Here is an 18629-nt window from a genome sequence, read left to right as displayed (position 1 = left end):
ATCCCTACATATATGAATTACTAGTGGTCGTGGCCTGTTCTAAGCTTGGGCCCAAGTGTAAAAATTTGTTATCACCTTCAGTAGCCACAAAATATGCATAAAACACATCAAATATATTCGGTATAAAAATAAAAATACATCAAATTTTGAGTTCAAATATTATATTTAACAACCATGATAAATGGGATATAAAAATATTGTTATAATTAATAATTAATATAAGTGACGGAAAAATAAAAATACGACGAAATTTTCTTGTCATATTTTTTGCAACAGCTTACAGAGTATCTCAAAAATATTATAAGCTATTAGAAAGATTTTAAAAAATCTTGTGAATCTAATCATCGTAAGATCAACAAATATGCTCCAAAAGCCTCATATACACCATATGATCATCAATAATAGACAACACATGATGGTAGGAATATCTTAGTTGAAGAGGCAAGAAAATCAAAGAAAGACGTTTCAATTGGACAAAGAATTACCTTATATAAGCTATATAAGGCAAGAGAAAGATGGTAAGGTGAAATTTGACTATTAAAGAGACCATTTGAACTTCACCTTAATCAAAAGTGTCAATTCACTCAAGGGTGAAAAGACAAAGAAAGATATTTATTTGAACTTCAACTTTAGTTAGAGGTCTATGTTTGACTCAAGGGTGAAAAGACAAAGAAAGGTTTTCAATTATACTGAATCATATTTTATCTGTAAAGAAAGAAAAGGTGTGATTAGTAAAGACTCCATTTAAACTTCACCTTAATTTGAGCTTTTGGCTTGTTTGCCCCAGTATCATTTACCACGTAGGTATAACCTTATACTAGAAAATTTTAGGTTGAAAAGTAAAACGTTCCTTACTAAAGAGCGACACCATTCATAAAATTAGAATTTGATACTTTCTGAGGCATAATACACAAGTATGACCTTTAACTTTGCATCAGTACTTTCTGATTGTGTTGTAAATTCATATTTTTATGGTGCAAGTATGGTGTTTACTTTTTAGGCCACCAACTAATTTGAATCTACATTTGTTGATGCATACTTGGATCACCTTATAATCTCCTCTCCATTTTTTCCTTCACCTACCCATTATTTTAGTGGAAAAAAAGGAAATGTTTATGTAATGAATCTTTAATAAAACAATAAAGCTTGTCTAAAAGTTAAAATCATAAAAATGTCACAAACAAGGCTCAATAATGACAACTGTAGAATGAAACATCTCAAAAAAGATAAGTTGCTCAGACTCCTAAAAAATGTCTCTAGGTGTGTGGGATCTTTCATAAGTATATTTTCGAAGGATTTGAGATCCGACACACGTGCAACAACTTTTTTAGAGAGTTCGAACAGAATTATAACTTAAAAGTACGTAAGGAGAGCACACTTCAGTCATAAACTTAGCAAATATATCAAACTGGCGAGACCACAAAGTGATCTATAACTAAGATAAAGCCATGGCATACAAAAAAGTCTGAAATATATCACAAAACAGTACAATTTTTTTGGAAGACAAACTCCTACATAATGAAGAAAAACGTGAAGCATAAGATGGCATGTCCTTATAGTTTACATAAGAACAACTTTTTTAGAGAGTTCGAACAGAATTATAACTTAAAAGTAGGTAAGGAGAGCACACTTCAGTCATAAACTTAGCAAATATATCAAACTGGCGAGACGACAAAGTGATCTATAACTGAGATAAAACCATGGCATACTAAAAAATCTAAAATATATCACAAAATAGTACAATTTTTTTGGAAGACAAACTCCTACATAATGAAGGAAAACGTGAAGCATAAGATGGCATGTCCTTATAGTTTACATAAGAAAACAACCTAGAAATTTTGGACATCTTTATACAGCATCTAAAAAATATCGCTTTCATGAAGCTGTAATGATTTCAAAAATCTATGACACAAAATGTCTGTGTATTTCGTTCATCAAACCAAGTCAATGCATCAACCAATTATTACTATGAACCCTCAGCACCAGCAATTGCATTCTGGAAAGCAGAGAAGCTTCAGAAAGTCTTCAATAAGTGTGGTTGAGAAATTGTTACTCCCTCTTTTCTGTGATTTTTGCAATATGCAAGTCCATGAAATATCAGAATGAGATCACAAACAAAATGCGAACAAGTCTCACAATCCTATTATCTAATTAAATTGATGATGAACTCAAAATCAGAAAGGTAATTTATTCTGATCATCACATTAACCTCTGAATGCAAAGTTTACAGCAAGTTCTGCTAAGTTTTGTTTAAGCTTTCCAAGCCAACAACCTTATTGTTATTGTTTCCCCTTTTTCCAGTTCAAGTATAAACAAGAAACACAACCTTCAGTCAAGCATACAAGAGCAAGTCTAGGAAGCAGATGCTATAGACTTTGAAGATCAAAGTATGAGCCCTAGCTTTAGTATTTTAAATCCTATTTTGACTGGACCTACCCATCATTTTCAAGGGTTCTGCACCATCAAGCAATAAGTTTATTATGTAACATTTCAAATATAATACTTTATCAGAGTGAAATAAGAAAAATGAATATAAAGCTAGCTTAGTATATTTATTAGCCAATCAATTCAAATAGTGTGATTCCAATCATGTATGTCCCAAGAGAAAGAGTCAAAGCATCCCATGAACAAAAGAAGAAAGAATAGTGACATACACAATAAAAATTCAATGTTTCGTTGAGGTAAACAGGCGCTCTACCTTTGAGGTAGATATTAGGTTTGCGTACACCCTATTCTTTCCAGACTCCACTTTGCGAGACTATATGAGTATGTTATATTCAGGTAAACTAAACAATCGTGGTAAAATTTGTTACATTAATTTTGTTGATCTGTGAATATGATTGATCTAATTTCTCTTTCACAATGTTATAAAAATATAAACCAAGGTCAGAGAGTATTTGTGAGAATGATTAAAAAAGAGAAAAAAACTAAAAAAAATAGGAAGAACCAAATGCAAACAATTCGTATTGCCAGTGTTGTATCATCCTATCTAAATTTATCCCTTCAGTTTATCTCATCACTATACATTTTCATACAAAAAGTATTTATCAAATCATCTATCTAAATAAGTGCAGGAATTTACAGAAAGATAAAATTGTTTCTCTTAATTTTATGTGATCAATGCATACCAAATTTATAACGTTAATTACCTGGGGGATTAGGTGAATTAATAATCAGGTTTGCTGGCCTCCTTGAATCAATGCAGCCACAACCTTAATACATGCTTATCAGAGAGCTTCACAAACGTAAATTAATGATGATATTGTTCTCAGATATTTTTTCTGCATAGCAAAATTTTCAGTTTGTCAAAAAACAGGTGGGATGGTTGTGAAAACCTTTGCGTTTGATTCCACGTTAAGAGCTCCTCATGTCTTCCAACAGTGCACCAACTCATCACCAAAAATGTCATTCTGATAGTAATGTTAAAACATAAGGTGCAAAAGGTCAATAAGTTATAAATAAGAAACGTGCTTGACATAATTAGTTCTTGTATAAACAATTTTGAAACTGTAGGCAACATTTAACCATAGATTTTTATTATGCAACATTAATTTAAAAGTTTTCAGTAGTAAAACTCTAATTTTAAGCTCTCTCAAATGAACAATGACCTTTCTAATTTCTATCAAACATGGTGCACACACAGAAGAGATATTAACAAATATTTGTTTTATTGATCCAGTAGCATTGTTTTTGAATTTTGAGGATTATTTCTCTTACCTCTCTCCGGAACTCTCTATATTCTTCAATCAAAGTTGAATGCATAGGGGAGTTGTTAATGCCTGTGGTGATTTTCTAGTTTATTAATAGAAATCTTATACAACTACCTAATTTTGAGGGCACCAGAAAACTCAATCTAACAAATCTCAATGAAATTTCAGGCAAAAGATCTCTTTCCATCATATCATGTGATTTGATTGTATTTACTATAACTTTCAGAACCATAAGCAATATAATTAAGCGTGTAGAGTTATAACAAGAAAAGTGTCAAAATTGCCTCTATACGAAATGAATACAAGCAATTTTTTTCTTCATCTTGCGTAACTCCTACTTTCAAAAATATGTGAAATAGTAATTTTGCAACCATTACACTCCAACTAAATAAATAACAAAAAGTCAGCATTGTAGTTGCTGATGGGTAATTTCGTAAGTCCAACTAAATGAATACTCTGTTATTGATGAGGAAATTTATTCAGAAAGAGATAACACATCGTTCTAGAAGTATTGTCTTTTCTCAAACGACATTTCTCTATAGGCGCTATGATGTTCAAGATTTCAACAGCGCACACAACCATACAGTATAAAATATATATGGAGCAGAACAATCAAGTATTATATAACTGAACACACCACATCAAGGAAACATAAATTACCTTTTATAGAAGAAGTGTTGATGTTTTTCATCATGAAGAGGTAATTTTCAGCATATAGAACAAATTTGACTTTCACAATCCTGAAAAACTTAATACATAAGGTAATTAAATATCCATCAATATTCAATTAGCAATAAGTAAGTGAAATAATTAAAGTACAAAACAGAGAACTTAAAACACAAAGTGAGAAATTCTATCAATTTGCTTGACCAAATAAATCAAAGCAAAATCAGAACAAAAAGAGGCATATAGTTACAGGTAAAAGATAAGAAAAGATAGACATGTGGTGCCAAAAAATAGAGGCTTAAATAAAAAAGAAAGAAGAGTAAAAACAAAAATATTAAAATACCATATTTGAATTTCTAAAAGAAAATCGAAATATCTTCTTCAATTATTCTTAGGACATAGGCAACACATGCACAGGAAAATACTCGGTCAAAATCATAAAATATCAACTCCTAAAATTTTTAAAAAATTTTACTCAGACTGATATAATATAGCTGTAAGAAATAAACAAAATGAAAATAAAAAAAAAAGAAAAAAAACGAACTAAGCAAAGAGAAATCAGAACAAAAGAGGACATTTATGTGCAGGGAGAAAAGAAAGAAGAGCAAAAGAAAGTCATCCATCTCAACATCAAGACAAAGCTAACACATGCACAAAGAAAAATTCAGTCAAATAAAAAAATAATCTCCTAAAATTTCACTCAGATTAAAACATAGATACAGTTAAAGAAATAGAGGAAATCAAAACATCACCTATAAAACTCACCAAAAATGGAGAGAAAAAAAAAAGAAAGACGAAGAAGAAGAACCGTAAGTGAGAGCTGAGGGAAAAAAACAAACCAAAAGAGTAGAATACCTTATATTTTTCTTGTGAGAGCACAATGAAAGCAAGCCATTGAAAGATGAAGAGACACATTTACCGATGTAGAAAAAAGTTTTCATATACGTGTTTGGTGTTTTCATAAATCAAAACATCTTTGATGGCCCCACATTAATTTGTCATGTTTATCAATATCATTTACAAAAGTACATAATGATATTCCAAAAATGTCCCTTTGAGGACGATGAAAACTTAAGATTGTCACTTATAATAAGTAGTAATAATGCTTCTTACCTGCTCAATTAGAAAACAAACTTCTCAAATAGGAGGATTAGAAAAAGTGATAATTAACCAATTTATTTTTAAAAAATATTCTTGGCAAAATTTTGAACACTTTAAGTTTTAAGAGTTTATATATCAAGAGGAAAAAAATAAACTCCAATTTAAAATATTTGAATTGTTGTAGCTCGCGTTACTAAATGAAATCCTAACTAAAGATAAGTTGTAAGTGATAGAATTTATTTAGGGCAAATTTCATCCATGGTCACTTAACTTTGGATCTATTATGCAAAAGTCACTTTTCTTTTATTCATTTCATTCATGGTTACTTAACTTTGTATCTATTATGCAAAAGTCACTTTTTTATTTCATTCATTTCATTCATGGTCATTTAACTTTACTCCGACCATCACAAAAGTCACTATGACCGGATTTTACAATAATTCCATCGGAAAAATGATGTGGCAACCTTAATTAGTTTTTAATTTTAATTTGAGAGAATATATAATAAATTACTCATATTTTGATCTTTTATATATGTGCACAACCCAATTTTTCTTAAGGATTATTTAATGAAAGAATACCAATTTTTTAATAGATTAGATTACCTAATAAAGATTATTTTCATAAAATATTAGGTTGATATTTTTATGAAACATTTCATAATATTGCATTCATCTGCCAAAAAGGTGCATCGAAAAAGAGTGATAAATAAGATAAATTCTTCAAAACACATAAAATAGAAATACATGTATGATATTTTTTTTTAAAAAAAATTATTTTAATTCTTTGAAGATAAATCAACATGCTAAAGATAGTTTTAAAATAAAATCTTTTTAATTGTGTTATTGAATAAGTATTGTCAAAATTTGTACAAATAATATATTAACGTACAGTTTTGTTAATAAAAGTTACAAAATATGAGTACTTTAATAGATAAAGAAATTATAAAAGTTACAAAATATGAGTACTTTAATAGATAAAGAAATTATAGGATATCTAATTTTTATATTTATCAATTAAATTAATTAAATAATATGTAATTTATCAGAAATTGAATATTATAGTAAAAACTTTTAGGAGAATTAATTGATTAGTCAAACAATTAGAAATACAAAGACAAACTCAATAAATAAAGTAATTTATCATATTATTATAATATACTGAATGCAAAGACTCAAGTGGCAAGAAAAAGAATGTAAGAAAAAATAATTTTATCAACTACATGTCACAATTTTAGAGCGAGAAAAATAATTTTATCAACTACATGTCATAATATTAGAGGAAAAAAAATAATTTACCAATACATGTCTCAACTGTAGAGGATTTTAAGAATATATAAGTATAATTTTATTTCATAAAAATATCAATCAATTTTTTTTTTACCAAAATAATCTTCATTAGGTAATTTAATCTAATAAAAAATTGGTATTCTTTTATTAAATAATTCATAAGGAAAATTGGGTTGTGCACATATAAAAAGGGTCAAGATATGAGTAATATATTATATATTCACTTAAATTAGAATTAAGAACTAATTAAGGTTGTCACATCATTTTTTCGATGGAATTATTATAAAATCTGGTCATAGTGACTTTTGTGATGGTCAGAGTAAAGTTAAATGACCATGGATGAAATGAAAGAAAGAAAAATGACTTTTGAGTAATAGATACAAAGTTAAGTGATCATGGATGAAATGAATAAAAAAAAGTGACTTTTGCGTAATAGATACAAAGTTAAGTGACCATGGATGAAATTTACCCAATTTATTTACATGTCCTTTACAAATATTAAAAAAAAAATTTAAAAGAAAAGAACTTGAATAGGGTATGTTATGTGTTCTTTCTTTTTTGTTGTCGAAGATCCTAAGGTGTTGTAACTTGATTCATTTGTATGATCTAAGATGTATATACTTTATTATAGTGTGTAAAAGTGAAGTTAATATAACTGATAAGCTATTTAGAATCGTCTTATAAGTCTCATCTCTAATTAGACATGGTGAATGTATTTCTCTGAAGTATACTTGAATATTAACAGAAGATAGGGCGATGGACATTTCGATTTTCTTAAATAGGAGTTGATTACACACACTTGTACTTATAATTTTGATATATAAAAAAGGCTTCTATTTATTTGTTTGTAAATGCAGTTTATTTTCAAGATCTATATATATATTTTACTTTTTTGAAATAAATTTGTATCAAACTTCTTATTTAAATGAATATGCAAAATACATTTACAAAACACATACACTAAAATTAATTAATTGAAATACTTAGTTTAGTAAATAAGTACTATGTGATAAGCGGCGGATGTAAAGATTTTATCTTTCACCAAAATTTCTCCGAGAAAAAATAGTTACCAAAAAATTCTCTAAAAAAAAGAAGAAGTTACCAAAATTTGGTTATATAAAAGAGCGTGTGTTGGTTCGATCCCCACCTCTGGTGAATTAAAAAATTTCTGTGGCCAGTTTCCTATTGCTTAGTGCGCTGACAGTAGGAACGGAAGATTAGTCTCACGGCTTCCGACTGTGGAGATACCTTAGAAAACAAAAAAAAAAGAGTGTGTGTTGAAACCAAAAAATATCTTCTCTAAGCGTAGTTTCTCTGGTAAGCGTAGTTTCTCTGGCCCGTTCTTGTTTATTGTTCTTCTACCCCAAAAAAGTAGTTTCCCGTTCTTGTTCATTGTTGTTGTTGATTGTTAATAATGGACATCGACAGGGCCGCCTCAAGCAAATTGGTGACCTAAGGTGAAAATCAAATGAAGGTCTTAAATTTTTAAGAAAAGTTATTTTTTTTATAAAGTCTATATTTTAAATTCTAAGATGCAAAGTTGTAAATATTATAGTCGATTCTTCTAATACTCCCTTCTTTAAAAAAGAATGACCTATTTTGACTTGACACAAAGTTTAAGAAATAAAGAAAACTTTTGAATCTTATAACCTTAAATTAAAGTTGTATCAAATGTACCAAAATGTCCTTTAATCTTGTGGTTCTAAACATGCCATGTGGAAAGTTGAAATTAAAGTATTGCCAAAAAGGTAAAGAGGTCATTTTCTTTGAAACAGAGTAAAAAGAAAAGTAGGTCATTCTTTTTGAAACGAAGGAAGTAATTTTTTTTGTTAATATAATTAATGTATTTAATCTTTTTTGAGACATGCTTTAAATATATCAAAATTCTTCTATAATTTTTTACTTTTATATAAGAAGTTTATTTTTTCTATAAATAATATTTAATAATTTTTTTAATAAAAAACTATAATCTATTATTGTTTTAAACAAAATGAGGCCGCCTTTTTTCTAAAGGAGTTGAGCCAGCAGTGGACATCGAAAGAGTTTTTCTGTCTTGTTTCAAAATTCAAGAAAAGCCTGATCTTTTCTCTTTGATTGAAGCTGCTCTTCAAGTGGGTGCGTCCAAGTATCCTACATTCTTTCAGAAGCGCAAAACTAGGATAATCCACTTCCTAATGGATCCGTCAACGCTAGATGACTCGATTGAAGAAGTCATCGACGATAGTATTGGTGATGAAAGATGAGTTAATTGGCAACAGTGTTGGAGATGAACATAAAGTGGCCAACAGTAAAGAGTGAGAGAAATAAAAACAGAGTAGCAAAAGAGGATGTGATTGGTGGTTACAAAATTGGATGGCGGCTTCTTCAAGAAAGAGGATGTCGTTGAACGTGTCCACCAAACGTGTACAAATTGCTCCTCCTGTGGCAAAAGAAACAGAGAGCGTCAGCGATATGAAGAAATTTAAATCAAGCAAGAGAAAATATGAGGAAAGGTTAGCGGAGAAAAGTGAAGCCAAGAGAAGGATTGTTTTGGTGGACTTCCATCATATGCCTAAACCTGCTAAAGACCCTCCCGTTCCCAAACGCTGCTGGGATAAGAGGAGGTTTTGATAAACAGATGATTCAATCTGCTGTAAATTTCACTCAAGAATCTATATTCTTTCTTGTGTCTTATAAATTGTGGACAGTAGTATCATTCACTTGACTGATTTGTTCTTTTATGTATATGTGAATTATCTCTCTTTAATGTATATGTGAATTATCTCTCTTTAATGTATATGTGAATTATCTCAATCATCGAAATAACATAGTTGCAATTTCCTAAATGGTGTTGTATTCAGGCATTAAAGCTCTGTTATATGTAACTCAGAATTTGATCATTGTCTTTTGTCATCTTAGTCCTTAATTTACTCCTGCTTTCTTACAATGGGGTATGCTTTCTTTTCTGTTGAATTTCTTGACCTTCATAGTCTGTTTATGTGACACCAAATTCGTGGAGGAATTGATAGAACTGGTGTTAGTGTTGCTCTGATGGTGCTAGAATAGGAGAAATTCTGTTATAAGTTAAGCGGTTAGTTAGGGCATGGATTAAAGGCACACCAATTTGATAAACAAGGACTATTAATTTCTTGTGTAAAACCCAAAACCATTAAATTACATATATATACATATATAGATGTTCAAAACCATTCTTACAGAGGTTAGCCAAATATGAAAAAAAATTATATTTTTCTTTTAGGAAAAATAAATATAATTATGGTTATTTTTATTTTTCTTTCAAGAAAAAGTAAAAATTTAATTTTAGTAAGAAAATCAGGGCAAAACCTCCAACAAATCTCCTCCTTTTGGCTTGATTTTCTTCACTTGATCTGCCTTCGAACTTCGTTCTTCACAAAATCTTCATCACTGCTACTTGCCATGGTTAAAAATAAGGTTTAAAAGATCATGGTCAAAAATTGATTTAAAAATAATATTTTATTTCTATTTTTAAAGATGCAGCAACAGGAATGTTGAAAATATGGTTGAAACTTGTTCTCCAGATGTAGTTTGACAAAAATTCTCATTATCATCAGATTGATTGCAAATTGGTTTGAACCGTCATGAACTTGTCTTCAATCTCGTTTCACCAAACCATTGGACCTTTGAACCATAGACTCTGATACCACTTGTTGGGTTCGAAATCAAGAGGGCGTCATGCAGAAGCTTCTAGTTGCAACTTATGAGGCTATAAATCAGATGACAAAAATAATACTCCCTCCGTTTAAAAAAAAATAACCTACTTTCCTTTTTAGTCTGTTTAAAAAAGAATGACCCCTTTCTTTTTTGGGCAATACTTTAATTTTAATTTTCCACATGACATATTTAGAACCACAAGATTAAAGGGTATTTTGGTACATTTAACACAACTTTAATATAAGGCTATAAGATTCAAAAACCTTTTTATTTTGTTAAGGTTTCTTTAAGTCGTTCTTTTCTAATATATGAACTCGATATAATTTATTTCTTTTAGTTTGAGAGGAATGTTTGTCCACTAATTTAGCTGATATACTGTTGTCTATTTATATTTAAAAAATATATGAGAGTAGATTAATCAACTTTTCTTTTGCTTGGATTGAAACTTAATATGAACAAAGTCTTATTATATTAAAGGTAAGTTCTATTAATATAGTACCAAAAAAAATTAAATCTCCTTACAGTAAAGAAATAATACAAATGAAAGAGGTAAATATTAAGATGAAATGCCGTTTTTGCAGACAGGAATATCAAAGAGCATAATCGTCGTTTAGCTAGTGCCCTCGCTGTTTAAAATGAATACTAATAACTAAGTGATAATAGTCAAATTTAGAATTCAAAACATCATTAATAAGGTTAATTTATTAAAATATATTCTAATTAAAGATTTTTTAAAGAGTGTATCAAATCAATAAAGGTCAAATTAAACAAAATGAAGGGAATTTATTGAGAGATTCCTTACAATCAATTTTATTTATTCAAGTTTGATATCAATAATATCAAATTTCACTTGTGGAATTACAATGAATATGTTGTGTTGTTAAGAGTATAATTTGAATAACGTAGTGAAATAAGGCAATGATTAAAGATATATTATAGGATATATTAACTTAGTCCAAATGTTTTAAGAGCCAATTAATGGCGGGTCATATAATGACAAAAGTCTTGGTCAGGCATATCTTTACATTGTCTGATGATGATTTATATTTTGGCGTATTTGTACTTGGTAAATATTTTCTGGAGAACATTTCTCTGGAAACCAAACACCAAAAAATACTCGAAGGGGGAAAACAACTTTCTTAGCTTTTGTTTTTCCTTAATCTATTTGAAATTTCGGGCGAGCTTGCTCTTAGAAAGTGGTAGTTTGAGTAGGGTCAATAGCTCTAAGATCACATTTGATTCTGTCACAATTCAAATTAGGGCCTAGCCGTGACGGGCATCCTAAGTCCGCCGAGGATTGGGGACATCCCCTTTCTGCCTAACCATACAGAACACACACAAACACATGACATCGGATGAGTTCTAAACATATTACAAGATAGAGTAAATAGTGACTCAAAAGTCTATGAATGTCAACCACCAAAAACTGTCCACAGTAATCCACAAAACCTCTATATCATAAAAGCAACCTACGTCGGGACATGTCCCCGACTCTGATAATGACAATGACAATGATAATGTTAATATGAAGTCTTTAATTCTAAATCATGGAAGGAAACCGATGGAATGATCAAGTCTTTCGGAGAATGAAAGTTCACCACTTCACCGCAAACGACCGACGAATCGAGACGATCCACGTAATATTGCGTAGGAAAACTAGGATTGCCTCGGATCCTGTATGGGGATACAACGTCCGAAGATGGTTAGTGGGTTGAGCACTAGCATGTAACTCAGGTATAAGGATAAGGTAATGACAATTTAAAAATCTAGTTCAACTCAATGTATATGTTCACATACAGGTGTGCATACATATATACTTATAAAAAATTTTAGAATAGGGAACAAGGCTTAACATACACTTTAAAACTTTAGCATGGATTGTGTAGCTTAATTGTCATATAACAGTACCTACGGGCTATATGGGCTCCAACTCTCACCCCTTGGCCGGGCCCCAGTACGTGTAGCTGCACGAAATGGAGAATAATCTTATATATATGCACGAGAGACTTGAACCTCGCAATCATATACTAAGGTGACTTAAGCACCTAATCATATAATGTAATATGGGGGACTTAAAACTCTCAACAATATAGTAAGAGGGACTCGAACCACCTGGTCATAAGAAAGGAAACTCGAACCCCCGACCATTTAGACCCTCGTGCCGGCGAACACGATTTCTAGTATTGGTCCCCCAGAATTGTCACTTTCACATCCTGGCTACACATCCCTCTTTTAAGCCCTGTTAAAATATTTATCACACATTTTGATTCATTGAACCATAATACACATTTAGGCATACACTATTGACATTGTCATACCAACTACACTTGCAAGGTAACATCATCATGTCATTTTAATTTCATTAACTAGGGAAAATAACTCCCTTTGTTCATTAATACAAAGTGGGGGAACACTGATTTCCTTTTTCATTAAATCAAACCGTCAAGTTACAATAACCTTTCTACATCATGCAATTGTCTCGAAAGTAGTTCAATGTAATTTTACTCATACTCAAAACTACTTCCACAAAATTGGGATGGGGTTATTACCAATTCAATTGTCAATATTCACAAAATTTGGGGAAATAACAATTCCCTAGTTTATTCACCATGTCCATCCACCCTACAAGTTTAAAACCATATATAAAGTATGGACAATGCATAATAAATCATGAGAAAATAATAAAAAAATATTACTTCAAAACCCTCAACCCATATCAAAGCCCTTGTTCAAATCCACATAAACAATCATATTATTTCATGCTTTAAGTAAAACAAATTTCAGGGTAGAGTCATGCGCCTTAATCACCAGGGAATTTGAAGAAGAAATCACCCGTAAGAGCTCTAATGAGTCACCCTTGAGAAACCCTAAGTGTTTTGCTGAGAGAATTTGAGAGAGATTGAGAAGTTATTTCATTTTTTTTGGAGTGATAATAATACCATAAAGGGGTTTTAAGTCATGGGTTATGTTTTAGGGAAAGAGGGAAATGTCCAGAATGCCATTAATAAAAAGACTGAAATTTGTCGCTCAGTCGCTTCAGGTGACCTTACGACTTGTAGGATCACCCTACGACTTGTGTTCCTTAGGTGTAGGCTAGACAGTGTTCAGGGACATCAATACTGGTATGGTTATAGAGGGACCATACGAATCATTACTTCTAGTCATACTCAAGACAGAACATCTTGGGCACCCACACTGGTCTGGTTACGAGTCATACCTTACGACTTGTACCCAGACATTACGACTTGTTTGGTCAAGTCGTAGACAAGACATAAAGTTTTGGGCATCACATTGGTTTGGATATGATTGGGGTCTTATGACCTGTAATGAAACCTTACGACTCATTGGGTGAGTCGTAGTCTAAGCAGCAAACCCATAAGTCAAAAAAATTTCAAAGACCAAAATTCGAAGTGTTTCATTCTCCCCTACTTAGGATCATCATCCTCAATTGAAGAAACAAGGCATACCTTAGCACGAATTAGCACGGAATACAACCACACTTACCTTTAACAAAGATAGAAAATAAATATGTCAAGGAAATCCTAATTTCCTTTAACAAAGTCAGAAAACAAAGATGCTAAGATTAATGCATACCTTAAGCATGGTTACCTGGAATGGGAAAACAAGAATGGGTGTTTGGACTTCATGTCCTCTTCAGCTTCCCAAGTAACTTCTTCAACTTTATGATTCCTCCAAAGAACCTTTACCAAAGCCACATCTTTTGTCTGTAGCCGACGGGCTTCCCGATCCAAAATCTCAACTGGGACTTCCTCATAAGACAATAAATCTAAAACATCAACACTTTCTAAAGAAAATACCTAGGAAGGATCACCCACACACTTTTTTAACATAAAAACATGAAAGATCAAATGAATGGAACCCAAGCTCGGAGGCAAATCCAACACATAAGCTAAACTACCCATTTACTCATAATTTGATATAAAGCAACATAACGGGGATTAAGATTTCACTTCCTTCCAAACCACATCACTCTATTCATGGGAGACATATTCAAGAACACCAAATGATACACATCAAATTCTAAGTCCCTTTGCCATATATTTGCATAGGACCTTTGGTGAATCTGGGCAATCTTAAGCCTGTACCAAGTCGAAAACATATAATCTATTCTCACCATCCTCTAACCACTCAATAGTAAACCTACACATCCTACCATAAAGAGCCTCAAAAGGAGCCATCCCAATACTTGGATGATAGCTATTATTATACGCAAACTTTATGAGGGGAAAATTAAAATACCTTAGGTTTTGATCCTTAGAATTTGCTGAGTTTTGAGCTTTTGGACATCATATGATTTATGGGTACTATTTGTATGATGAGGATATAGTTTAGGGGGTCTTGGTCATATATTAATTAGTGTAGCTTTGGTTGGTTACTTTCCAAGGTACGAAAGGACACCATACAACTCATATGGAGATGGTATAAATGAGTGAACCTATCTCGTATAATGATCAGTATGTCATGATCTTGGTGGGTGGCCTAGGGTACGGTTTATGGGTACTTATCGTATGCTTAGGTACGAGTGGGCCTTGGTGGTCGTATGTTGGATAGTGTTGGGGTCCAATATTCTGTCTAGGATATGAGTGGTGGGTACCACTTGTATGTTAGGGTACGGTTTGGGTGGTGGAGTCGTATCTTCCTGCGGGAATTCTTTTACAGTTTAAGTTGGGGGTATTATGGACATTTCCCCTCTTTATTCATCATTACCCCATCACCTAAACACTATTAGGACTTTATTTACCCTATTATTCTAATCTTAAACACTCAAAAACTCTCTCAAATCTCTCTCAATCTCTTGGGTTAAGCAAAGGCTAGGGTTTCCTTTAAGGTGGTAAATTAAGGCTTTAAAAGGTGATTTCTCTCCGTCTTCTTCGTAATCTAATGTATGTTACTCCTCTCTCATTGTTAGTTCCATTAAAGGCATGTTACATAAATCAACGGGATTTCCATAAATAACCCTCAAATATCAACAGAGTAATCATCATCCAAGAATAAAAGAATTTTAGAAAGATAACAAAATACGACTTATTAGTCAACTCCCAACATCTATACTAGTCTGACAAGCCTCTAAAAAAATCAATAAAATCAGCGAGCCATTGAGACATGCCCCAACTCACTCATACTCAGTTATCAAATGTAAATAATTTTGTGAAACCAATAGCAGACATCACATCCTCGGAACATGAGCACTCACCACAACAGAGGAGGTAGAACAACGTGCCCGAAGAATCACTGTCGAACCTGGAACTGAGCACCTGAACCTACATTTCGAGAAAATATAGTCCACATCTGAAGATATGGGTCAGCACCATGGAAAAGAATTGAGTATATGGGGATATATCCAGTTTTATAAACATCATCATCATAAATATTTATAATAAATATACAGGATGTATGAAAGACTCACATAGCCTGAAGAAAATCATCATAATCATGAGAGGATGAAATAAGTATAATAACACATGTGAGTCATCATATAATTTGTCAATAACTTTCAGTTCATCAAGAATATCAATTCTCATAATGTAAATATCATCTAAATCTTTCGAAAGAATAACTTTCACAATTACACTTTCAAATCACTTCACCATTCACCATAGACACAAGAAAACACACATACGCTGGGAGATTCTGTAACCGACATAAACCATATGAGCTACATGGAGTCCAACGTACAACCCACGTTGGGGAGAGCCGTCCTATCCTTGCCATTGGAGTAGGACTATCGATATCAAATCTACACAAACTAGTGATCATTATAAAAATCAGCCTCAGGCTCACTCCTACGGGGGCACGTAGTTCTAGGGAAGTAAGGTCGCTTTATACCTCCCACTCGGTGCTAAAGATTTCTTTCGGGCTTAGCTAAGATCATTTCAAAGATAATCCATAACAAAAAAATTTCAGTAATATATAAATATACATCGGGAGCCATCATGCTTCCCATCTATCAAAATCAACCACGTTGTGGATTTCTTTCACACTCGAGTTCAAAACAACTCCATTAAGACCAAAAGGTAAAATCATTCAAAATATCTCAAATATTCAACATCAACGTGCTTATAACACAGTCTCTCAAAAAAACACAATTTCCAATGGGGATTCACGATCCAAATATCAAAATCATGATAAATATCGTTCAAGATTCATGATTTATATCTCCACACATGTAAATTCATCTTTCAAAATTATAAACATCAAGATTTCATAATAATCATCATAAGATATGGTTTCTGGCTTCAAATTCGTAAAAGTCAAATAAAAATCATGCCTTTGTAAAGAAAATTAATTTTGGGCACAAGAACAAAAGAGAGTTCTTGTTGAAAGATCCCACATACCTTGAATGATGAACTTTAGATCGATACTTGTTTTTGAGATGTTAATCGTGCCTTTGAATGATGGTTCTTGGAGTTCTTGAACTAGGAACTTGGAATCTTGAATAAATTTGCAGAATTAATGGTGAACTTTGGAGGTTCTTGAAGTTCTTGAACTAGGAACTTGGAATCTTGGATAAATTTGCAGAATTAATGGTGAACTTTGGAGGTTCTTGAAGTTGGATGTAGGAGCTCAGGGTTTTCTTTTTTAGGGAATTTGATGCAATATAACATATAATGCTTCTAGTAGGATTTAATATAGGGTTTGGACGGATTTTGGGTGGGGGAATGACCAAAACGCCCTTAAAAATCAAATAATTCTCGAATCTGTCCTTTGGTGGACTGTTTTGATAGTCTGAAGTAGATCAACCATAACGTTTTACTTCGTTATCCAAATTGGATGAAACTAATTTCATTAGAAAGAGGAATCTCATATATTTCCGTTGATATATAGTATCTCACCCAGATCATTGTGTACGAGGAGTTGTGATCGTTTGAAGTTGACCCAAAAATTCACTTTTGATAGGCTGAAGTAGATCGACCATAACTTTTTGCTCCGCTAGAGAAATTGGATGAAACCAATTTCATTGGAAAGATGACTTGCAGAGATCATTATGTACAAGGATTTATGATCATTTAAAGTTGGAGGAAAAATATGCCAGGCCTCAGTACTTTTTCCTGCACGTTTTACTGTTCACTACTATTCACAGTTCGATCGTAATATTCATAACTCGTCGCTCGGGTGTCCATTTTGGATGATCCATATATCGTTGGAAAGCTTATTCGATACTATATGCAATGGTGGGTCATAATCTAAGACATTTTACACGGTAAATTTATAATTCTTTTTAGAAGATAGAACCCAACACGTTTACGCATAAAATTTCAACAAAAAATATCTCGGGGTATTACAGGGATACATGGAAATCCCCTAGGTGATTAGCTAAGGACATTACTTGCAAGATATAGTCGGTATGATGATACCATTTCTTATAGCCTTGGTTAATAACACATGGAATTGGTGGTTTATTTGTGTGCTAATGGTTTTAATTGGGTAATAATGGCGGATTTTGATAGCTAATCGTGAAGGTGTGCACGGATACTGGAAACTCATGATTGCTGACATGAGGATTGTTCATGGTGACCATATACTTGTGGTGTCCACAAGAATCCCCTAAGTTATACTTTTATATATGTATCATGGAGGGTGAAAGATACACGGGAATCCCTTACCCCTATGATATCTCTAGTTCGTGCAGCTATACGTACTAGGGACTATTCAGGGGGTAACATTGGACCCATATAGCCCGTGGGTGGTTCTAGGATGGTTAAGCTACACATGCTTAGGTTAATGATTTTAAAGGTATACTAAACCCGATTTTCTATCTCGGCATGGATTATATATATATATATATTTATGGATGTGAATACATATGATTATTTACTTGGTTTCAAATGTTGGCATTATTTTACCCTTATCCTAAGTGCATGTTAGTGTTCGCCCTCTAACCCGTCTTTGGGCGCTCTATCCCCACGCGATGCAGGAACTGGCCATACTACTCCTGTTTAGTGATCGAATTTGGGAACAAATTAGAGTTGGATTGAAGTGGTGAGCTTCCATACTCTGGAAGGTTCTATTTCATGTTATGATTATGTCATTATACTTTGGTTATTTCTTATACTTTAGTTTTGGATTTAGTCGGGGGCATATCCTGATTGGATATTGTTTTACTTATGGATAGAGGCTTTGTGAAACTACTATGGGTTGGTATGAGCGGTGTCGGCATTGGTGTCAACCC

The 18629-nt window shown here is 32.3% G+C and overlaps 1 long non-coding RNA gene across 1 annotated transcript; it reads right to left on the bottom strand.

The window, feature by feature from the left end:
• Positions 1 to 1677: 1677 nt before the first annotated feature.
• Positions 1678 to 5331, bottom strand: LOC107856803. The gene is made up of 5 exons (XR_007052649.1): positions 5232 to 5331; positions 4371 to 4450; positions 3336 to 3410; positions 3150 to 3235; positions 1678 to 2063 (listed from the first exon to the last, which is right to left on the bottom strand). It is a non-coding gene; the product is annotated as an uncharacterized LOC107856803 (long non-coding RNA).
• Positions 5332 to 18629: the final 13298 nt, after the last annotated feature.

Source organism: Capsicum annuum, chromosome 1, assembly GCF_002878395.1.
Source record: "Capsicum annuum cultivar UCD-10X-F1 chromosome 1, UCD10Xv1.1, whole genome shotgun sequence".
Classification (NCBI taxonomy): domain Eukaryota; kingdom Viridiplantae; phylum Streptophyta; class Magnoliopsida; order Solanales; family Solanaceae; genus Capsicum; species Capsicum annuum.
Note: the sequence above shows the minus strand (reverse complement) of the source record. Positions and strands in the feature narration are given on the sequence as shown.